Here is a 25218-nt window from a genome sequence, read left to right on the forward strand (position 1 = left end):
AGGGAGGGAGGGAGGGAGGAAGGGAGGGAGAGGGAGAGGGAGAGGGAGAGAGAAAAGAGAGAGAGAGCACACTTTCAACCTGGAGGTTAAGGGAGAATCTCATGAGGAAGGGATCTGAAGGATAACAATAACTGAAGTGGAAATAGAGAGGACTGGGAACAGGGAGGGAACAGTATGTGCAAAGGCATAAAGTAGGTTGACACCATTTTGTAGAGGGTCTTGAATGTTAAGGTTAAGGAATTTGGACCTTATTTCTGTAAGTAGTGGAGAATGATTAAAGGTTTTTGAGCAGGAGATGGCAATATCAGTAAAGCAGCATTTTAGGAAAACTAATTCATTGGTGATAGATAAGGTAAAATTAACAGAGGAAAAACTAAAGGCAAAGAGACTATTGGAATTCCATGAGAGAATGAGAGTCTGCACTAGGATAACATTGGTGGTTACAGAAAGGAAGGGACAGCAGGGAGATGCATTGTGAAGGAAGATCAGCAGAACTCTGTGACTAATTAGGTTTGTGGGAACTGAGTGTTGCTTCAGTTGAGTCAACAATTTATACCCATATAGTAACACTTCACTTACCCAGAGATCACATGTTCTCTAGTAGCATAATCTGGAGCACAGCTGAGAACCCAGAAGGAATTAAGGAAATCATCTGAGCAGCCAAAATAGATATCCCAAAATTCATGCACTTGATTCATTGGACAACCTCTTGCAGACACTCACTCAGAACCTACTGACTAAATTTAGACACAAGTCTAACAAGCTTGGCTAGTTGTTTTCCCAGCTCATAGTAGATCAGAAACAACAAATAAGGAGATGAGACTTCTAGAAGAATACCCCTGAAAACAACTAGACATGGTAGTCAACAGATTGACAGCAAAAGAGACAGATAAATTACAGAAAGCAGATAGAACTCTAAAACCACAATAGTATGAGACCACTTGATGTAGGATAAACAGCTTTGCCCATTTTCAGCAGTTCCTAAAAACAGGCAAGAGAGAACAAAGTTCTGTCCAAATGGCATGTTCAACATCATCTTATTACCTGGACTCTTTTTTTTTTTTTTTTTTTACCATTTAGTTTTCCACCTTAAAGCAATAGGAGTCATCATTGCACAGTGGAAAGAGTTCCGGCTATGTAGTCAGAGGTCTTGGGTTCAAAATCTGCATGACAGTTACTACTTGAATAACTCTGGGTGAGTCACTTAAACTCCCTGGACCTCAGTTTCCTCATCTGTAAAAATAGGTGTTCACTAGAAAGTTTCTCAGGTCTCTTCTTGTTCTGGATCAGATGTTCTCAACCTTTTTTGGGTCGTAGTCCCTTTGGCAATCTGATGAAGCCTCTAAAACCCTTCTCAGAATAATGTTTCCACACACTTAAAATAAAATACATTAGATTATAAAGGAAACCAACTGTACTAAATATGGTATTTAGCACATTCTAAACCATGTGTTTAATATGGTTGTCAAAAAAAAAATTTTTTTAACAATTTCACGGAACCTAGGTTAGTAATCCCTGCTCTAGCTTTATGATTTGTAACATGGTATCTAACCATTAAATTGTGAGCTATTCTATTAGACCATGAACTTAAGAGCAGGAACTGGTTTTTGCCTTTATTTGTATCCTCCACTCTTACCACAGTGTCTGGCACACAGCAGGAACTTAATAATGACTGACTGACTATTGACTAATTGACAGTGCCATGCCAGTCTCTTCCTATAAGGGAAAAAGACCTGTACACAGGCAACTCCCAAGACAGATAATAGAATAAGGTCAGAAAGCAGGTAGAACAGCCAGCAATGCTACTACCACCCCTTTTAACCACTTCTAGGGTTGGTTATGGCCCAAATAATATACCACTCTATTCACATTTGTACAGAGCAACAGATAGAAGGAAGTCCCTATTCAGCGGTGGGCTCCCTGGGCTCCATGAGGCAACAGGTATAACTTCCACGTAGGTAGTGCTTAAGAAATGTTTGTAGTTGTGGGCATTTGGCCTAGTTGCATCTGTCCTGTCTCCTGTTTTCCCTGTGGTCTAATAAACTGAATTAGGTGATGACACTTCTAGACAGACAACCTGATAAGATGCTGGTAATAGGCACATCTACAACACTGAATATGAAGGAAGAGGAGGAACAAGAAGCTTTCTTTTCAATGTGCCCCAAAATAAAATGGTGACCTCTGAGCAAATTCTTAGGATAGCACTGACTCTGAGACATGAAAGTTCTTAAATAAATAAATGCTTATTGAACTGAGTGAATGAAATACTGTGTTACTGAAATGTTTCTTGTTTTCCTTCCCTTCACAGAGTTCTGTTTATATTTTTAAATATTTGGGTGGCAACAGAGAGCCTCTAATTCTTAGTAATTGCTCCTTTATCAAGGGTGTTACATAGAAACATTTAGATAATGTGGCAGTGTAGAAGAGCTCTTACAGAAATAGAAGAAACTCCCAAAATTGTCATCCTCACACATTAGATGTTTACCACGTAAAGGAAGCAAGAAAAAATATCTTTTTCTTGATTTTTCAGTGTTATGGTAATCAGTTTTCAGTGTTATGGTAATAAGATGTAGATGGTTAAACTGATTAATGAGAGTAAGGAAATACTGTTGACCAGTGAGATGGTGAATTCATCGTCCCACTGATATTCCTCAAGTCAGCTCATTTTCAGCTGAGTATCATTTATTTTGGTCAAAATTAGTTCAGGGCTCCTCTAATATTTGAAGTTACATGGAGCCTTATGACACTGCCTGTCTTTGGGAATAAAAACTCTGGTTCTGGTCAGAGATCATTTTTCCTTACAGGAAAGGGATGCATGGAGATGTGACCAGGTGCTGGACTGGCTTTGTTTGCTCAAGGATGAGAACTAGGTAGTTAAAGGGAGGCAGGACAGCAGGATGCTGATGAATGTTCCATTTTTTTTTTTTTTACCATATTTTAACCTCTTGCATAGTATTTAGTAAGATGTATTTTGGCAAAGTATAAAGAGTGGGGGAGAAAAGGGTTGTTTTGGTTGAGTGAATAGTTCATACATACTATGGTCACTAGTGGATCTGGACCAGCCCTGGGGCATGTCCCATTTCAAAAGCTCTAAGAAGGCTGAGTAAGGCAGGGGTACTATAGCCAAGGATTTAGGTAACCATTCAGCAGGTTTTCTAGTCTTTGGTCCAAGGGTTTGGTCTCGGGTTTGGTCCAAGGTCTCTTGAGGTCATTGGAGATCCAAACATGATCTGAACTCTGAGTGAGACTAGAATTCCCCCCCTCCAAGAGTTATCTGGACTAGAGATAACCCAAGGACAATATAGGCATCACCAACATTGCTCCTGAAAGAAACAGAAATTCCTAAGCCAGACTAGTCCAAACCCAAGAAAAGTTTTGGCCAGAACTGAACCAGACCCAGGAATATTCCTAGTTAAAACAATCATTTAGCTTGCTTATTATATACTTGAGTATTCCTGAATCAATCAAACCAGGAGGTTTTTTTTTTTAGCTATTTCAGAAATTTTAATGACATTCAATATTTGATTTGCTAATCTCTGATTTGCTATGTCTGGATAAATTCTTCCTACCAGAGAGAAAAAATGAAGTTTTATTATCTGAGAAGTTATTCCTCTCTAACCAAAAAGATAAAAAATCAGCCTACTGATACTTTCTTTGAAGATATGAAAGCAAGTACTTTATTGGGCTTTTTATTTAATATACAAGAAAAAAAACAAAATGGCCTCCATCACAACTAAAATGTACATATCTATTGGCATTAAATACCTAAGGAGTATGGGGAGAGGATTCATGAAAGAAGCAGACTCTTTTCTGCTGGAAAGACAACACAATTTTAAAAGGATAAAAAAACTTTCTAATTTTTCCCAGGTGATCAGAACTCATTTACACACACACACACATTCATGTGTGTGTATGTGTGTGTGTTTCACTTTAAAATTTTTTCTTTCTTATTAATGCAGGATAATATTGCCTGTTATTAGTAATATCAAATAAAAAAAACATTTGAGAGTAAAAACTAATCTCTGATAAGATAATTTTACTATTCTATGTTCACAAAATCTAAGGAACAAAACTCATTTTCTGGTTGCCAAATAAAAAGCATACCCCCAGTTTTCATTTTAAAAATTAGGTTGACACATTTAGTTGAATAATAAGCATACAAATTGTGACATCAATATGAATGTTGGAGTAATGGAACAAAAAGACTAACTTTTATGTCAAAGAGTAGAAATTTTTACTATTGATAAATTAAGTACATTGTGCTTTTCTTAAGGCATTTTAATCTTTAATCTTAAAGCACCATTAATCTCCAAATTACCCCCTCCTTAAGAGTCAAGACTGCCTTATTAAGTAAGAATGATCATGCTCACAATCAGAAGGAAAAACAATAGCATACCAAGGGTCAGTAACTATGCATAGTCTTAACATAAATTAAAAGAAGAAAAGGAAATGGATCCCAAATTGCTGATTGCTTTCAAGTCAGTAAGCATTTATTAAGTGCTTACCATGGGTCAGGCATCATGCTAAGCTCTGGAGATAAAAGGAAAGGCCAGTTCTTGCCCTTGAGGTGCTCACATCCAATAGAAAATCAATCTCAAAATATTAGCAGTTGATCACTTTGCACTATTTATACATTGATCTGTTAGAGTAATGCTGCTCCTCAAGAATCTTCTTTGGCTCCCTTTTAATCATCATCATCATCATCATGACATTTTTCTTTACTCTCATTTATAGAGCCTCTTTAAAGTTTACAAAGTGCTTTACGTACACAATTTCATTTGATTCTCACAATGACCCTATAAGGGAGGTGTCATTATTATTCCTATCCTACAGATGAGAAAGTGGGGGTTCAGAAAATCTAAATGATTTGAGCAGGATCACACAGTCAGTAATTCCAACAAGATTTGAATCAAAGGTTTCCTGACTTCAAGTCTTATAATCTATACTGTATCGCCTCCTTGCCTACTGAATAAAATCCAAATTCCTTTGCCTGATGTTCAACTTTATTTCACATTAATCCCCATGAGCCCCCTTAGATTCTAATCAAATAGGACCACTATATGTCTCCCATTAATTTAAGCATCATATACCATGTACCAGACTCTAGGGCTACTAAGGTTAAAAAAAAAATGAAACAAACCCTGCCCTCAAGGAACATTCTATTGATGAAATATACCTTGTCACTTCTTGTCTTCATACCTTTGTATACAACATTCCTTCAACTTAGAATATTCTGTCTCTCCCTTTTCCCTGCTGAATCATCTGAAACCCATTTCAGACCTTTGTTGTTATAGAGTTACAGCATTCATCTTGTAAAATAGGAATTCTAGCTTTTCTGTAAATTCAATCACATTCAACAAACATTGTGTCTAATGCATTCTAGTCCCTGGGAGAGATAGATCCAAAGGTTAGATAATACACCATAATTGATTGCATAGATCCTAGAATTTAGTATTATTAGATACAGATAATAATAGGTAATAATATACATTATTTCTAAACCTTAAAGTTCTACATAAATGAGTTATTATTTAAATGATAAATAGTACATTCAATAGAAAAGCACAAAGCTAAATGATCAGTGAAGTCTGAGGGAGTAGGTTTTATAGTGAAAGAACACATGAATTGGACTTTAAGAGGGAAGAAAGGAAGGAAGGAAGGGAGGGAGGGAGGAAGGATTTATTAAACACCTACCATGCTAGCTGTGTGACCCTGGGCAAGTCACTTAACCCCATTGCCTAGTCAAAAAATAAAAATAAAAATAAACACCTACTATGTGCTAGGTACTGTGTTAAGCACTTTACAAATATGAGCTCATTTGATCCTAACAACAACCCCAGGAAGTGGGTGTTATTTTTATTCCTATTTTGACAGTTGAGGAAACTAAGGCAAACAGAAGTTAAGCAATTTGCCCAGGATCACAGAGCTAGTAAGTGTCTGAGGCTAGATTTCAACTGAGGTCTTCCTGACTCCAAGCCCAGTGCTCTATCCATTGTGCCACCTGAGTGTACAATAGGAGGATGAGTCACCTACATAGCAGTTTTAATTTCTTTTTACTTCATGCTTTCTGTGTATGTGTATGTGTCTGTGGCATTATTGTTGTTTTCCTTTCCAGGGCATCCTCATAATAGAAGGTTTTTACACCTCAATGGAAAGCCATTTATGCTAAACTTCCCATGACAATTAAGGTAGGACCAGACTTGGCTCTCAGTCTCTGTGTTGTTTATCAACATATCCTCTAGAAACTTCACTTATCAAATACCTTTTACCATAGCCATTTCAATTTTAAAATGGAGACTGAAAATGTTTTAATGTATGTGACTTACTGGCATTTAAAGAAATGATCCCATCTAAAGTCCTATGCTTCCTTGTGTGGTGACCAACCTGTTTCCATAGATATATGAAGACGTGTAATATACATGTATATCAAATACATGTCGATACAGAAATGTAAATACGTGAATTGTTTCTGCTGTAGAATGACTCAAGATTTAAGTATCTGGAATTTGAGAAAGGCAAGATAAAAAGATGAAGAATCCTTGGAAATAATGAGATTTTTAGTTAACAAAAGGTATTTGTCTACCTAGTAAAAAATAGCACATGATTTTTTTAAGACGTGATGTGCATGTGGCGTGTTCTTCATCAGAGCAAGCACAATCATGTTTTAACACCAAATCAATGACTAATTTTCCTGTAACTTGTCAAATGCAGCCACACCTGAATGTGTACATGAGAAAAACCAGTTTGCTAATTAGAATTTCTTACATAGGATACTAGATCAAGAGAGCTAAGGACAATAACCATCTCTATTGATCAGAAAAAAAAAATAGAATACACTACCTACATGACTTGAAAATAAAATGGTCTGGTTCAATTATCATTAACTGAAATGAAATTAATCTAGCCCCTCTGCCAGAAGCATAGTTTGCACATATAAAATATCACAGAGGTCACATTAATCCAGCAGATGATCATCTATACTGGCTTGGCATTAAAATGTAAAAATCCTTAGGCACAAATAAATCAAATTTTTGCTAGATGTTGCTCATCTAGGACTAAAAGAGGCAGCTAGTGGTGCAGTAGATAAGAGCACTGGCCTAGAGCCAGGAAGGCTCGAACGCAAATGCTACCTTAGACACTTAGATACCTTATTAACTGTTTGTCTCAGTTTCTTCAGCTGTAAAAATGGGCATAATAATAGCCCAGGATTAGAAGGATCAAAAGAGATAAGATTTGTAAAACATTCAGCACAGTGCTTGGCACGTAGTAGGCACTTAATAAATGTTTATTCTCCTTGCCCAAAATAGGATGCTATAACCTCTGCCATTTCTAACACATTATTGGATATTTTCAAAACATGTGGGGTAATAGACATTGTGGTTCTTATTTAAAACATATTCCTAACATTTAACTTCAAGAGAATTCTGCCTATGGCACCAATGTTATCAAACAGATTGACTTCAAGCATTAGTATGCCATTATAAACCTCTTGGACATTCCAGGCAATCAAAAACTAAATAACATGTTCCCTGCAATTTATCCTTGTTCTGATGGATTTCTGTTTTTCAGAAGAAATAGCTGAACTCCTATAATGATTCAACTAAGATGAAGCATGTTTGAAAATACCTCAGAAAAAATAAGCAGCAAAGTACGGCTTAGGATAATATTGGTCGTTCTGTGTTAGAACATCTGGGAGGAAACAGAGGAGGCAAGTAACTGCCATGCTTTGTGTTTACTTGCCCAACATCTTCTTCAAGTGTGAAAAAAATCCTTTATTTATGTCTGTCACTGAAAATATCTCTAAAATGCCTTAATTTTCTTTTCCCTGTGTTATACGTGCTCAAAAACTAACTGCAATCATCTCAGCCTGGGACCTTAACCCCAAAGGAAACAAATCTATTGGAACATAAATTTATCCTTTCATTTATTTTTATACTAACAAAAAGCAGTTTTTCATTTTTATTTCCATGGAGAGTCTCCTCTAGATGCCTATTTGTTTCCCATGCCAAAGCTAAAATATTGTACCTTCCTTTGCTAAAGATTTGTCCTCTTGACGCTAAAACCAAGGGTAAGTAAGATGGTTGAACAGAATATGTACAAAATGAAAAAAAATATGTATTTCCTTCTCCTAAAGGAACTTACATTCTAAATATGTTAACTCTCATTTCCCACATAGCCCACTGTTCCTAAAGTGCTAATCATCAACCCTGAATAATCAATGATTCTTTCCAATAATCCTAAAAATTCACTCTCTCTCTCTCTCTCTCACACACACACACACACACACACACACACACACACACACACACACCAATTTATTTATTTTACCCACTAAGAATTCACGGTATATAATCAATCTCTGCTGGATTCTAGGGCTACTGGACAATCCTCTTACTCTACTTTTGTGGCAATATAGACTCTGGGTTTTTTCCCCCCTGCAATTTCCACTTTCACTTGCAAGTTGAGTCTCCAGAGGGCCAGGCTACTACTCCATCTCCCTAGATGAATTGAGGAGAACCCCTGATGGGCAGTGGGATGATTCTTCTCTAATCAGCTAAAAACCTCAATTCCAGTATTTTGCTTCAAATACCAAACCTTAGTTTCAGTTAAACTCTCCCCATATTATTGAATGACCCAATGATTAGTGCGCCACTATCAATCTAACCATTTACCACCTTAATCAATAAGCAATTAACATCAATAAGCTTTTACAAAGGGATATTTAAAGAATATATAGCAAAAACAGAAATATAAACACATCCTTCTGAACCAGGAACATAGACTCCCTTCCACCACCTTGGTCCCTAGGGACAATGGTTGTTACAATCATTCTCCACCAAATTCACTTCCAAATGCACCATCACCACTGGATGAGGCATTCTCTTGCTGTGAAGGTATTTTGTCAATCCACTTAGGCTGGGTCCCCCAGAACATATACTTGGGACTACACTCATCCCCCAGGACAAACTGAGATATGGACTTCAGTTCGTGGACCTCTAGTGTTCTGCCATCCTCTCAAAGCTCACAAGGTCATAGCCTAGTCCCTTTCATCTCCAACATTCATTACATAAGAGCAGGGAAAAACAAAACATAACAGAGACAGAAAATAGACAAGCCATGCAGTTATGTCATTATATTGACACAAAATGGAAAGAATAGACTGATGCACTCTCTGCACCCAGAGACTTACAGTAGCTATTGCCTTGATTGCGACCAAGAAAAAGAGAGATTGATTTAGCTACTTTGAACCTTTTCTTTACCATACAGTAAATGAACAGAAAGTAGAGAATACACATAATGCTCTACAGTGGAGAGAGAGCCCCTCGATTCCATGTCTTCACAAACTTCCAGAAGCAGGTTTGCCAAATACCGATGTGGGTCTCCTGCGTACTCCAAGAATTTGGCCCTCATTGGCCAGTTTCCTGTTACGCATTTATTGACTCCTATCTCCTAAAACTTTTCAAAACTTTTCTTTTTTTAAAATGCACAACCACCCCCTTCTCTTTCCCACTTTATAGCAGATGGCCAAGCCTCCCACTTCACTGAAAGAAGTACATACAGTGTGAGTTCCCTCAAGCCCTCCTCCTTAAAACTTCCGAATCATCAAATCCAGTGGTTTTTTGTCAGTTTTCATCCTCCTTGACTTCTGCAGCATTTGATGCAAGTGACCATCTCCTCCTAAATATTTTCTTATACTTTGGCTTCAGAAACATTATATTCTTATTTTTGTTCTATCTCTTTAACCAATTCTAAAGCTCTCTTTAAAGCCCCCTTAAAATAAGTGTCCTCCAATATCGCCTTCCTTTTTCTCTTCTTTCTGTGTGCTATCTCCCTCCATTCCAATCCAACAAACATTTATCAAGTACCCAAGATGAGCAAGGCATTCTTCTGAGTGCTAGGGCTTCAAGGGAAAAGAAAGAAACAACCCATCCCCTTTCTTTAGGAATTTACATTATTCTGGGGTGGGGAAATGGAATAAAATATGTAAAGAGATAAATATATGTATGCATATATGTATACATGCATATGTGATATTTTGAGAGGAAAAAAGAAAGGAGTAACAATTAAGGGAATGGAGAAAGGCATAAAATGACACAAGAGCTGAGCCTTGAAGGAAGCTAGAGACTCAAAGTGGTGAAAGTGTGTTAGAGGCATGGGAAAGAGTTTGTGCAAAGGCATGAAGGTGGGAGATTGATTTTGATTAGGGAAATGAAGGTAGACAATTTGGGCTACAATGAAAAATATGTGAATGTGGAATGGGCCTGGAAAAATGAGCAAGGATTTACTATGTGTCAAACACTGTTAAGCACAGGAAATAGAAAAAGAAAAACAAAGATAATCCCTGACCTCATGCAACTTATATTCTGATTGGGAAGATATCACATATGGGTAGCGTAGAGTAGGGACCAGAGATGGGAGGATTTGGGTTTGAAAATTTATAGAGACAGTGACTGGAGTCATAGGGGGCTAACCCAATATACCTTTGTAGTAGCAGTGGCAGTATTGATGTTTTCCAGAACTAGAGAGCTGAGATGGAGGAGGGAAAAGAAAATGTTCTCAGTGACAAGATGGCAAGTGAAAAGATGGTAAGAGAATAAAGGGAAGCACTGGACTTGACCAGCCAGCCTGACCTAATGGGCTTTAATTGTCCAGCTGAGTTTATCTTTTATCCTACAGATAACAGGGAACAACTGGAGTTTACCCAGAAAAGAATTTGAAAAAGATCAAATTTGTGCTTTAAGAAAATTATTTTGGTATGCGCAGAAAAGATAACTTGGGGATGAGAAAGACTGACAGCCAAGAGTCCAACTAGGAGGCTGCTTGGAAGAGTTCAGGATGGTGAATGCCTGATCTCCAGTGGTCAAGCTAGGGGAAAAAAGAGGAGAGATAAGAGAGATGTTGAACAGGTAAATGTAAATTTAAATGTAAAATGGGGATAATAATAGCACCTACCTCATAGGGTTGTGAAGATCGAATGAGATAATATTTATAAAGCACTTAGTGCAATATCTGGCATGAAATAGGTATTTAATAAATGCTTATTCTCTTCCCCTTCTCTAGATTTCAGTTCCATCATCTATAAAGTGAGAGGTTTGGAACAGATGACCTTTTAGGTGCCCTTTAGGTTTAAATTTATGATTCTATCATTTTGAAAGAAAGTAGGGCTGAATTTAAAGATCTGGTAGTTAGCAACATAGAATGATCATTGAACTATGAGAGCTGATGAGATCATCAACAGAGAATGTTTAGACAGGAAAGAGGGCACAGGACAGAGCCTTGGGTGAAAGGTGCGACAATGATCAAAAATGTAAAAAGGAAACAAAGGGAAGTCAGATAAATAGGAAACCACAAAGAGGATATTATCATAAAAGCCCACAGAGAAGAGAGTATCTAGAAGGAATGGATGGTCAACAGTGTTAAATGCTACAAAGAGGTCAAGAAGAATGAAGGCGACTCATTCAATGCTATAACTTCAACTGTCAATTCTAGACAAATAACTTTATATGTGTATGTGTGTGTATATATATATATATGCATACACATACACAGGATATATATATGTGTGTGTGTGTGTGTGTGTGTACATATACATAGACATATGGGCTACATATATACATATTTAAATATACACATATTTAAAGCCTTTCCTTTAAAAGTTTCCTCCTTTTACTTCATTATTTCTGTGACTGGTACCACTATTTAGCCAGTCTCCCGTGTTTGAACCTTGGTGTTATCTTTGATTCTTCCCTTTCATTTATATCTAATCAGTCACCAAGTTTTGTCCAATAAAACTCCAGAATCTTTCTCCCATCCAGCCTTTCCTTTCCAATATCAGTATGGCCACTTGACTACAGGTCCTTTTTACTACTCTTCTAGTTTATTGAAATAGAGCTTTCCCCTTCACTCTGTTCTTCTTACAATCCACTCTTCACACACCTAGAGACTAATCATGTCACTCCCCTGCCCAAAACTCTTCACTAACATCCTCCCAATCCTCTCTTGCTTGTTGTGTGGGTTTTGGTGGCTCGAAGTGAGTGAAAATGGCAATTTTTTTCTGTTGCCAACAGAAACTCTGAGTGTCTTCCTCTCCCAGACTGATTCTTTTGTGAAGGCAAACTAGGACATCTTCTGTCTCAATTCTTATCTAGCCTTTAATCATTGAATGGATATTGCCTCAGACAAAGTGAGACCTGGGAAAAGCTTAAAAAAGCCAAGGTTTCCCACTTCATCCAGGGCCATGGCCAATCACCTTGACTTATGTCTTGCCACTGGACTCTGGTGACTGAAGGAAAGAGTGAGGCCAATGACTTTAAGTGAACTCTGCCTCATATAAATCCAATTCACTCACAAATTAAGACATCATCACTCTTGTTCTGTCATTGTTCCTCTTCAAGAATGAAGGATGAACAACAATATTTCCCTATTGACTATTAAAAAAAAAGTTCCAACTCTTTTTACTTAAGGTTCTCCACAGTCTAGCATCATCTTATTATATCTCTAGCTTTGTCTCATACTGATCACTTTGACACATGTTACATTCCAATCAAATTATACTAACTACCATCCCCTCTATATAGCTCATGCTTTTTCCGTCTCGCCTATTACTCTTTATTTACAATGCTCTCCTCCCATTCTCCCATGTATTGAATTCATACCTGTCCATTAAACAGATTAATAAATTCAAGACCTAAAGGATATGAACAGGCAGTTTTCAGAGGAAGAAACTAAAGCTATCTATAGTCATATGAAAAAATGCTCTAAATCTCTATTGATGAAAGAAATGCAAATTAAAACAACTCAAATGATAAATGCTGGAAATGTGGGAAAATTAGAACACTAATGCATTGTTGGTGGAGTTGTAAAATTATCCAACCATTCTGGAGAGCAATTTAGAACTATTCCCAAAGAGTAATCAAACTTTACATACCTTTTGACCCAGAAATACTACTACCAGGTCTGTATCCCAAAGAGATAATAAAAGGGACATGTTTGTACATGTACAAAAATATTTATAACAGTTCTTTTTGTGGTGGCAAAGAATTGGAAATTGGAGGAACGTCCATCAATTGAGAAATGGCTGAACAAGTTGGTGTATATGAATGTAACGGAATATTTACTGTGCTGTAAGAAATGATGAGGGGGCAGCTAGGAGGTACAGTGGATAGAACTTTGACCTTGGTGACAGAAGGACCTGATTTCAAATCCGGCCTCAGACACTTGATGCTTACTAGCTATGTGACCAATTGCCTCACCAAAAAGCAAAAAATAAAAAATAAAATAAAGTTTAAAAAAAAGAAATGATGAGGATGCAGATTTCAGAAAAATGGGGAGAGACTTACATGAACTGATGCTGAGTGAAGTGAACAGAACCAGGGGAACATTATACACAGCAGCAGCAACATTGTACAATGATCAGCTATGACTAAGCTCCTCTCAGCAATACAATGATCCAAGACAATTTCAAAAGACTCATGATGGAAAATGCTATCCACGACCAGAGAAAGAACTATGGAGTCTGAATACAGATCGAAACATACTATTTTCTCTTTTTTTTTTTGTAGTTTTTCGCTTTTGTTCCATTTCTTCTTTCACAACATGACTAATGTGGAAATACACTGATATGATTGCATATGTATAACCCATATCAGATTGTTTGCTGTCTTGGGGAGAGGAGATGAGAGGGAGAGAAGAAAAAATTTGAAACTCAAAATGTTACAAAAAATGAATACTGAAAATTATCTTTACATGTAATTGGAAAAAAATAAAACACTATTTACAAAAAAAAGAATGATATTTGGAGAAAATGGTTATGTTTTGTTAAGCTTCTACCATTTAAATAATAAACTTCACAATTGAGAAGACCTGGGTTTAAAAAAAAAGGTTTAAAAAAAATTAATAAATAAATAAATTCAAGACCTCTGATCTTATCTGTGTAAGAATTTTTTCCACTGATGGTAATTACAACTTAGATCCTATAGGTCAATGAGAGTTACTAAGGCTCTTAATGATTTAAATGACTAGCCAATGGTTACAAAGTTAGAGGTGACACTGGACTTGCAGTCAGGAGCAACTTGGATGCAAATATTCCTCTTGACATCACGTGACCTTGGGCAAATCATAAGCTCTGTTGAATCTGTTTCTTCATTTGTAAAATGAAGTACCTAAATAAATAAAATAAAAGGACCTAAACTTCACAGGGTTGTTGTGAGGATTAAATGAATAATGAATATAAAACACTTTGTAAATGCTAAATGTGAGCTACTGTTACTATTGTTGTCAAATACCACTGCTTCCTCTGTTACTCATGACCTGTCCATTCTCAGACCTCACGTGGTACTTGGCTTGCATGTGTCATACACAAATATAACTAGTCCGTAATAAGTATATCTGTCTAATCCTTTCCCCTAACCCCAACACACAAACTAACCTGAAAGCTCCATAAGGACAGGGACCGTGTCCCTAAATGTTAAATCTCCCTCCAATTGCACATGTCTGCTCACAGTGCACACTCGGGTAAATATTTGCAGAATTGAACCCAATTAAAACCACAAGAAAACAAGAGAAACTAAGAATACTTGAGTGGCTGAAATTCAAATTTAACTGTGAAGCTAACAGCTGAAGGGCAAATCTTATTCCTGATGCCTTGTCCATGCAAATCATCCCAAGTGACAGATATACTTTTACTATAGGCACAAGCAAGGTTGTCATATAGATTAGATGACATGTTATGAAATAGCCTAACTCCAGTCCCAAGTTTAAACAAGACCAACTCCTTCTCTGTCTCTGCTTTCAATAGGATCAGTCTTCAATAAAGCTGATTTATTTTCTTCCATACAGGGCCAATTCTACTGACAAAGCAGGCAAGCAGGCAGAGGGGAGGAGGGAGACACAGGGACAGAGAGAAAGACACAGAGAGATAGCACAAACAGACAGAGAAATAGACAGAGACAGACACAAAGAGACAGACAGAGACAGAGAGATACAGACAGACACAGAGAGACAGAAATAGAGATTTCAAAGGTGAAAAGAATGGCCCTCTACTCAAAAAAATATTTATTTCACAGACTTGTAGTATTATCAGAGGCTTATTTCTTTGAACTCTGGTAAAATATTATTATACCTGAGAGAAGTTCATGAATTAAACTGCTTTTCTGAAAAAAAAATGTCTGGGGGAAGGGAAAGAGAAGAAGCATAAGAAAGATCATGAGGATGCTGACATCAGAAATGAGGAGGAAGGACAGAAGCAAAAAAAGAAGTTTGGTTGCAGAAGATAAACTTCTGATGCTTAGTGCAATGCTCTACTAAATCCCATTATCTGACTCTTCCCTTTCAAACTTTTCACATAATTGTACCTCCTTTGAAATCCCTACTAGATTGAAGTTATATGCTTTCTCTCTTCCTCTGGATACTTTTATATAGTGAACTTATTTTTTCTTTTTTGGAGGCAATCAGGGTTAAGTGACTTGCCCAGGGTCACATAGCTAGTAAGTGTCTGAGGTCACATTTGAATTCAGGTCCTCCTTACTCCAGAGCTGATGCTCTATCCACTTCACCATCTAGCTGCCCCTGCATAGGGGACTTTTAAAATATTTTATATTTCAATATAATTGGTTTCCATTGTAATTGTATGTATTTTATTTTGTGCAAGAATACCATTCTGTCTTTAGTCCATCAAAAGGGTCCAAGATACAAACACAAAAAGGTTAAATATCCCCTAGTTAATTAAAAGAGTCCATGATTTGGAGTCAGAGCTTATGGGTTCAAGTCCTAACTCTGGTTCCTGTTACTTATGTAACCTTGGGAAAGTCCGTGAATTTCTGACTCCAAAACCAGAGCTCTTTTTTTCTACCTCACACCACCTATCCAGGAGGCTTTTAATGTTGATCAGTGGAAGAGTCCTTTATTTCACTATTCCCCCCAACTGCTAAAATCATGCTTTAGATTCTTTTTAATTTTTTTTTATTTTTTAGGCAATTGGGGTTAAGTGACTTGCCCAGGGTCACACAGCTAGTAAGTGTCAAGTGTTTGGTCTGAATCCAGATTTGAACTCAGGTCCTCCTGACTTCAGGGCTGGTACTCTACCCACTGCACCACCTAGCTGCCCCTTTAGATTCTTTTATATCCTATTGTCATCTTCATCAGTTTTTATGCTGTGGAAAACCTTCAAAATCTCCAATGCCAAGAATCAGAAATAATTCATTGGTTGGAATACTTGCCAGCAGCTGGGTGGCACAGTGGATAGAGCACCAGCCCTGGAGTCAGGAGGACCTGAGTTCAAATCCCATCTCAGACACTTACTAGCGGTGTTACCCTAGGAAAGTCACTTAACTCTGTTTCCCTCAGTTTCCTCATCTGTAAAATAAACTGGAGAAGGAAATGGCAAACCATCCCAGTATCTTTGCCAAGAAAACCCTAAATGAAGTCACAAAGAGTTGGACATAATTAAAACAACTGAACAACAAAGAACCAGGAATAATTCATTGATTAGAACACTTGCCTAGATTTGGGAATCTTGGGTTCTAGTCTTGGATCTTCAATTTCTGAAAGGGAAAAACCACTCCTCTACAAATCAAAGTATTTCACTTGTATAGGTAGAAGCCTTAATTGCCAATATGGCAGCAAGTACCTTTTTTTTTTAATTTCCATAGATGATAGTCTTCATCTATGGCTTCCTACTTTGTACTAGGACTTCCTCAACTATATAAGAATAATTCTTGCATGGCTAAAGAATTCCAAAGATCTTTAACCCTAAAATACCATAACTAAAGTATAACCCAAGCTCAGAGCTATAGCAAAGCACTTTATGTCCTCAAAAAGAGGAGTTTGTGACTTTACCAGAACTCAATTACAAATCCTACATTCTATTTCATCAAGATAAATTACAATTTGTCCATTTGATTAATTCTGAGTGTCTAAAGGAAGAAGGCATTAAACTGAAAAAGCATTGTCTTTGCCCTCAGGGAACTTAAATCTAGTTCAATCAAGACAATGAAATGCAAATCAAATTCTTGTCCAGAGCATACCCACCATATGAACTGGTTATGTGGAGTGGCATTTAAATTTAAAACTATTCAACCTATTCAGTGAAGGCTTCCTAGGAAGAAAAAAAAAACAGAGAGTATACAGAGAGATGAAAACCAGCGTGGCCAGAAGGAGGCATGGATCTAGTTTATAAGCTAGTATAAAGGAAGAGTGATGCTAACAAGCCCACAAACTGGTTGGAATGGAGTAAACTGACAGGACAATAGTAATACAATTGAAACCAGTAAAAATGTATTAAGTGCCTACTATGTCCCAGGCACTGTGCTAAGTGCCAGGGATATAATTAATAAAAAGACAGCCCCTACCCTCAAGGAGTTTATAATCTGTAGAGGGAGATAACACACAAAAGAGACAGGAAAGTGGGTGGGTGAGGGGACCAGGGGATAACCAGCACAGGGGCATCTTGTTCTGTAGAGTTGATACCAGGCAGAGCAACAGATACAAAGCTGAGAATCTAGTTTCTGCCCTCTATAGAGAAAAGCACTGGGAAGATTTTGTTACTCTGCCCTCCAGCCCTCCAATCAAAGGGGAGAGGAGACTGAGACAGGTGGTGTTGATCAAGGCTTGAGTTAGCAACAGGGTGGTGAGATTAGAAGTGATGAGTTTATTCTGGGAAAGGCATTTTATTCCGTGGAGTGGATACAAGGCAGGGAAGCAGATGTAAAGTGGAGTAGTAGCAGATGCAATAGTAGAAAATAATGACAGCAGAACAGGGGATACAGGGAACTGAGAAAAACTGAAAAAACGAGATTAGGCTTCAATGCAGCACATCATACAAGCAGTGGGCAGCATTTAGCTACCACCTTTCTTTGACTTGGGGCCACAGAATTTCATCCTAATCTAGAAGTTCTTAAGCTTTTTTGTATCATGGACCCCTTTAACAATCTAATGAAAACTATGGATCCCTTCTCAGAATAATGGATTACAAGGGAAATAAATTATAGTGAAATACAATTATCAAAATATTTTTAAAAGTTCACAGACCCCAGGTTAAGAACCACTACACTCATCTTAGGTGTGACTATTACCATGTGAAAGGGTAGTTTCACTTAAGGGAGAAGCAAATATATATGTTCTCCAAGCTACAGTAAGATGTCACAAGTAGCCAACTCTGTGAAATGATCCTTTACTTGAGAGGAACAAAGAGGCTTCTGCCTACCCTTGACTTCTGTTAAGATAACCTTCAAAAACATTGATTCATTCCATCTCGGTCTTTTCTGAGTATGTCTACATACTAAGTATACTAACACTATTATTAGTGAGATGTTCAGGCATTTTTTTGGTCCAGACCTGTGATTTCATTAGTTAAGGAATTCTTGGTGAGGAAAGACAATTTTATCAATGTAGAAGGAAAAATGTTGCAATGTATAGGACTACCTTGGGCACCAAGAGGTTAAATTTCTTGTTCAGGGTAACACAGCCAGGATCTGTCCTATGAACTCAGGTTTTTTCACTTTATGGCCATTTCTCTACCCACTGTATTACTGCTACCTCTATAAAATGATAGGTCCAGACTATCTATTGCTCTTGATATTGATATATAGGTTAATCCTTAGAGTGGTGGTAAAAAGAGACAAATACACTCAAACCAAAATGTTCATATCTTCTTTTAAACTTTCTGAATATTGACCATTTTGGTTCACATCTATTGCTATCCACATTCATTCTGAGCTCAGGAGGAAAAAAATCACTGAAGCAAGCTACTAGTCAGATGAGGATCAAACATGTGGTATGCCACATGCTAAACCTTCTCTTGAAAATGCCCAAGTATCTGTCAACCCAAATTCTACTAAGATGCAGATGTATATGCCTTACAAAGAACACTTCTAACCTATTCAGTGACTAGAGCTTCACTCTGTATCACTAAACCATAGGGGGAAAGTCAATCATGCATTTTCTCCCCTCAATTGAATTAAAATGAATATTTACTAAATGCCTCCTGTATTCAGAGGTAGGTACAAAGGGATAAAATAATAATTATTAACCCAGTTCCTTCCCTTAAGGAATTTATAATACATTAACTATAGAAATACCAATTGAAAGCTATAAAATGTAAAAACTCATCAAAGTCTGCAACATGAGGATACATTACCAATTATTTTAGCAACAATGCATTTCAATAATTGATAACATAAATAAAAGCACGTGCATTAAAAATGCTCTTTTAGAAATTTAGAAATCCTAATGTTATTAGACTATGTTTTTAGGAATGTTTGTCCTTAGGAGAGATGAAATTAAGCAACGATGCATATTCATCTGCATCTTACCCAACCCAGACAGAAGTCAGATCTACTGCTGTGACTATAAGCATCGCAGGTTACTGATAAGCACAAGAGACTCAATGGATTTAGTTATTTCCATAGGAACAAAGATTATGAAAATGGCTAGAAAAGCCTGAAGATGCAGAGCAGATGGAGATAAACAAAATCTCCCCAACTTAACAATAGTAACCAACTTACTTTTTTTCCCCAACCCAGCTCAATTGCTAAGGGGCTAAAGTGTGAAGAGAGGTCATAAGAAAACAAGGCACTATAACAAAGAATTATTTCAAAACTATGGAGGACACCATTGTCTGAGCTTTAATAAAAAAAAGTCTGAAATGCAATCAACCATAATAACTTGATTAAACATAAGCAATTGTACTACAGAAGACTCAAAGGGAAAAGTATTTTTTGATATGGTTTTGTTTTGCTCTTTTAAATAATAGCTAATTCCTGTATCTAGATATAGGATAAATATCTAGATAACTTTTAAAGTACTTTATCATACTCCTTAAAACTTCACAGACTGCATTTATGAGAGGAAAAATCATGAGTTTTTAAAAAATCAACTCTCAATTCCCTGTGTTAACAATAAACAAGAATTAATTAAATGCATAGACAATCCAAGAGCTTCGTTCTAAACAAATTAATAAGTAGCAAGTCACTCATTTAAATAAGATTTCTACTTGTGCAAGTATTTGTAGGATGGGAACCAATTTTGAAATTTGAGCTGGGATTTAGCACCTAAAGAAGGAGGTCCTCATCCAAGTGTAAGAATGCAATAATGACAACATTCATCAGAATCACCAATCCTGGATTTCAACAAGTAGCAAAAAATGACTGCTGCAACTGCACGCAAACCTCATTTTATTGCACTTCACTTTATTGCACTTTGCTGACACTGTGTTTCTTCACAAATTGAAGGTTTGTGGCAATTCTGCATCAAGCAAGTCTATTGGCACCATTTTTCCAACATGTGCTCATATCATGTCTCTGTGTCACATTTTGGCAATTCACACAATATTGCAAACTTTTTTCATTATTATTATATTTGTTATGGTGATCTGTAATCTGTGGTCTTTGATGTTACTACTGTAATTGTTTTGGGGCATGACAAACTGCACCTATATTGACAAACTTAATTGATAAATGTTGTATGTGTTCTGACTGTTCCACTGGCTGCTGTTCCCTAACTCTGTCCCTTTTGAGACACAACAATACTGAAATTCAACCCATTAATAACCCATCAATGGCCTCTAAGTAAGAGTCCATCAATGCAGCAAATTTCATTGTTGTTTTATTTTAAGAAATTTCAAAGCCACCCCAACCTTCAGCAACCACCACCCTGATCAGTCAGCAACCGTCAACATCAAGGCAAGCCCCTGCACCAGCAAAAAGATTATGACTCACTGATGGTTCAGATGATGGTTATCAATTTTTTTTAGCAGTGAAGTATTTTTAATTAACATATGTACTTTTTTAGACATAATATTATTGCATACTTAATAGACTAGAGTATAGTATAAACTTAACTTTTATATGCACTGGGAAACCAAAAATTTCTTATGACTCATTTAATTGCAATAATCAAGTTATTGCAGTGGTCTGGAACCAAACCTGAAGTATCTCTAAAGTATGCCTGTATTTATATCAGCAGCCTCTCTTGGGGACCGAATCCACCTTCAAATTTCTATCAGATCAGTATATTGAAAAATTCTTTGTTATACAGCCTGAATCTTAGATGGATGCCTTTGTTATAAGGAATACAAGGGGAAATTTAGGCAACATAAAAACAAATGAGGAAAAAAAATTTTTAATAATAAAATATTTATTAATATATAATAAATTATTTAAATAAATACAAATAAAGATCAATAATAAACATTTTTAAATTCAGCACATTGAGATGACTAGATTGGAAGCATATGATAAGTGCCAAGAGATAGATAATTTTATCTTCTTGTGGAGACAATGCTAATGTGTAAGAAAATGGCCAAAAGATAGGAAGATGGCATAAAGGAGGAAAACCAAGGGATCTAGATAGTGCAGAGCCAAACAGAGCTAGACTTTGTTTTATAGAATTCACAAAAGTCAATTTATGGATAGATCTTTATTGGCATCTTGATAATAATTCCAACTTATTAAAAACTGCTTTAAATTCAAAATTATACCCCCCTGAAAAGATTATAAAAACTTGCACTGTGGCAGCAAAGATAGATGTTACCTTGATCCTAAGTGAAATTGGCAAATGCATATGACCTCACCCAGAAGTCACTAGTACCATTATGTAACCCTAATAAAACAGGATATAAAGTAAAATCCTAAGCACTCTTAAACTAAGATCAGATATATAAAAATACACCCAAAATATACATCTTTAAATATAGTATTTTAACTCAAATTGATGCAAATTCACAAAGCAAATTAGCAGAAGTTTTCCTCTGTTGAAACATAAGTGGTAAATAATTAAGTAATAAATCAATCAAAAACATTTATTAAGCACTTACTACAGGCCAAAACTTTGCTGGGAGCTGGGAATAGAAGTACAAAGAAACTATCTCTATACTCAAGGAGCTTATATACTAATGGGGAGATAGTAAACCACCCCCTTACACCTACATACATACACCTTTTCAATGTAAACCTCAAAATAAGCTTACCATGTGATTAACTAGACAACTAGAAAAACATTTCTAGACTTCTACAGCTAAGATTGCAGCCAAGATGATATTCTAGGACAGTCCCTCTTCTAATTTAGGATGGGGAAAGTATTAAAAGAGAAATGAACTCTCCTATGTTTTGTCTTAGTTTTTTTTTTAAAGGGTAATTGTTTTTCTCTTTTTGAAAAGTATGAATAAGTCATGGTGACTGTCAACAGGCCCATGTCCACTGTGAGTTCTCAAAGAATTAGTGTAGATTCACCATAATTTACCCCCAATTCAATAGATAATCTAGACTTTTTGGCTTGCTACCCTATTCCAAACTTGGCCATTTATTTTTTGCAAACTAGCTTTTTATCTAAATTATTATATTACTTGCAAATATCTGCTCTGTTGTTGTTGTTGAGTTGTTTTCAGTCCTGTCAGAGTCTTTGTGACCCCTTTTCAGGTTTTCTTGGCAAAGATATTGTAGTCATTTGCCATTTCCTTCTCCAGCTCATTTTACAGATAAGGAAACTGAGGCAAGCAAGGTGAGGTGACTTACCTAGAATCATACAGCTACTAATAGTCTGAAGTCAAATTTGAACTCAGGACTTCTTGACTCCAGGGCCCTCTGTGCACTGTGGTGCCTCCTGGCTGCCCTAAATATCTATAATCATCTTCAATTTTAAATGTATCATGTCATGCTAGAGCTAAAGAGGTCCACAGAGATCTAATCCAATCCCCTTATTTTACAGATGAGGAAACTGAGTGAGATATGTGGTACACTGAAAGAACACTGACCCTGGATTCAAATCCCACCTCTATAAGGTCTATGTGACCTTGTGCAAGTTGCTTTTCCTCTATTGGCCTCCATTTCCTCATCTGTAAAATGACATGGTTCTACTAGATAGGGACAGCTAGATGGGGCAGTAGAGACAGTGCTAGCCCTGGAGTCAGGAAGACTCATCTTCCTGAATTCAAATCCAGCCCCAGACACTTACTAGCTGTATGACCCTAGGCAAGCCACTTCACCCTGTTTGCCTCAGTTTGCTCATCCGTGAAATGAGCTAGAGAAGGAAATAGCAAACCACTCCAGTATCTTTGCCAAGAAAACTCCAAATGGGGTCACAAAGAGTCAGACACAACTGAAACAACTGAACAACAACAACTCCTAGATAACCTCTAAGGTCCACTCCAACACTAAATCCTATGATCCTATGAGACCAGAGAGGTTCAGTTTATTGCCCACTGCAACACAGCTAGTTAGTGGCAGGGCTAGGACCAGAAGTCAGGCGTCCTACTTTACCACATTACTTCTTAAAAGGGTAAAAAGTCATTCTTTCTGTATTATAAATTTTCATATTCTGATCATCAGGAACATTAACCAGCGTATCACTTCTTAGTTTCTCACAAACAAGAACTGATAGATTGTAGCTATATAAGAAAGGACAGCCTCCCACACGGGAGTATCCAAAGTTACAGCTCAGTCAGAACTAAATACAGTTTGAGAAATCCATTGAAGAAATCAACGCTATTACCATTTACTCTGCTACCTTGTCAGAGGTAACATATTAGTTTCTTTCTAACAAATGTATAGTGTTACATATGTTAATTAACTTCTTGCAAATTACTAACAAGTCCCTCCAATGCCTATGTTCTTTCAGGCTAAAATGATACAACAAATACCCTTGAGAGAGTGTGTTTCGCTGCCATACAGACAATTCTGTATGGAGAACTCAGAAAGTAAATTTCGTTGTATTTGTTAGAACAATTATCGTTTTAATGTTACTTCTTTCAACAGATCATAATCATAAAAAGGAAACATCAGCGAAAATACTCAAGGTCATTTTTACCCTTAAAACAGTTGTGTGTGCTTCATGTTCAATATAGTGAAAATCAAGCTCTAGTTTTCCCAATTATTTTGAGAAATTTTGTAATACATTATCTGCCAACCTGCTGAGGAGTTGGAGCAACTCCTATTTTCCCAAGCTATGTCTAATTAGCCTCCAGTAAAATGAGCAATACCAAAAGCATTTGTTAGTTCCAACAACTGTTTTTTCTATTACCTCAACTACTCTCCAAAACCAAAATGTGGCATAAAGGCCAGTGTCTAATTGAATTGGATTCTTTGGAGGCAAGACTGAGCATAAGCACTGACAGTATTAACAGTGCAATCTCAGTCATATACTTTTGTTTCAAATTGTAAATGAAATACCACCAGCATTTCCTCTTTTTGCCAGTTTCCCTTCTCCAATTGATTGCATAAATGAAAATTAACAAGCGTGTTAAGTCACAAGTCAGAGTTATTACATCATAATCACTCATCATTAGTCCATAAGGAGACTTGTCTCTGTATACAATGAGAAGATTAAAGAAATAGGAAGATAGACACTTACAAAAGTCCAAAACATGTTAAAATATAGGGATAATTCCTTTTAGCAAGGTTTTTAAGGTGAATTCATTATAGCCTGCTCACACTTATAACCTCTGAACAAGATAAATGACAGGTTTATAGACAGAAACCTAGTTCCTGCTTAAAGGACATGTTCTCAATTATTAATCTCCTTCACACTACCACACCTTCCAAACCTCATCCACTTTAGAGAAGCAGATTTTTCCATTTAAAATTATTATTAAAGCATCTCTTAAAAAGAAAGGCCCCTGGGAGAGATGAGTATTTTAGGAAGGTCATATTTCTGACATATTTCAGCCTCTCACTAAATGTCTTTTCTCTTCAAAAATTTCCCTTCCTATACCAATCAACCCAGTATAGTTTTGTTTTTGTTTCCCCTTCCCCCCTCTCATAAAAAAAAATCAGTTCTTTATCTGTTAAAAGGCAAAATGAGGAGGGGGGAAGGGTGAGGAGAGGCAGAGACTAGTGGTTCTCTGCCTGAATACAGTACTAAGATCCCAATGTTGGGCACAAGTATGATCCTTCCACCTGCGAACCTTTAGCGGTGTCCCATAGTTTAAAATCTTCCTTCCTTTTCAAAGGAAAAAATAATTTTTTCCCCAACAATGCCACTGACTGTGTGCCATTTTAATACTGAACTGGAGGAGGGTGAACTATAGGGGCAGGCAAGAAGACTGACTGGAAATGGGAGGTTATCGGTCTCCGAATTCCAGAGAAGAATTTTTAGATTGGTCATGTTTTTGAAAAATGTCTGTGCACATAAGCGCTTCCTAAACACACATTCATTCTCATTTTCATTCTCATTCTCATATTCTCTCTCTCTCTCTCTCTCTCTCTCTCTCTCTCTCTCTCTCTCTCT

The 25218-nt window shown here is 36.8% G+C and overlaps 1 protein-coding gene across 1 annotated transcript in view; it reads right to left on the reverse strand.

The window, feature by feature from the left end:
* Positions 1–25218, reverse strand: part of PPP1R14C (protein phosphatase 1 regulatory inhibitor subunit 14C) — a 111101-nt gene that overhangs the window by 84389 nt on the left and 1494 nt on the right. The window lies entirely within an intron of this gene.

Source organism: Vombatus ursinus, unplaced genomic scaffold (genome assembly GCF_900497805.2).
Source record: "Vombatus ursinus unplaced genomic scaffold, bare-nosed wombat genome assembly UNPS02012602.1, whole genome shotgun sequence".
In the NCBI taxonomy this organism is placed as follows: Eukaryota; Metazoa; Chordata; class Mammalia; order Diprotodontia; family Vombatidae; genus Vombatus; species Vombatus ursinus.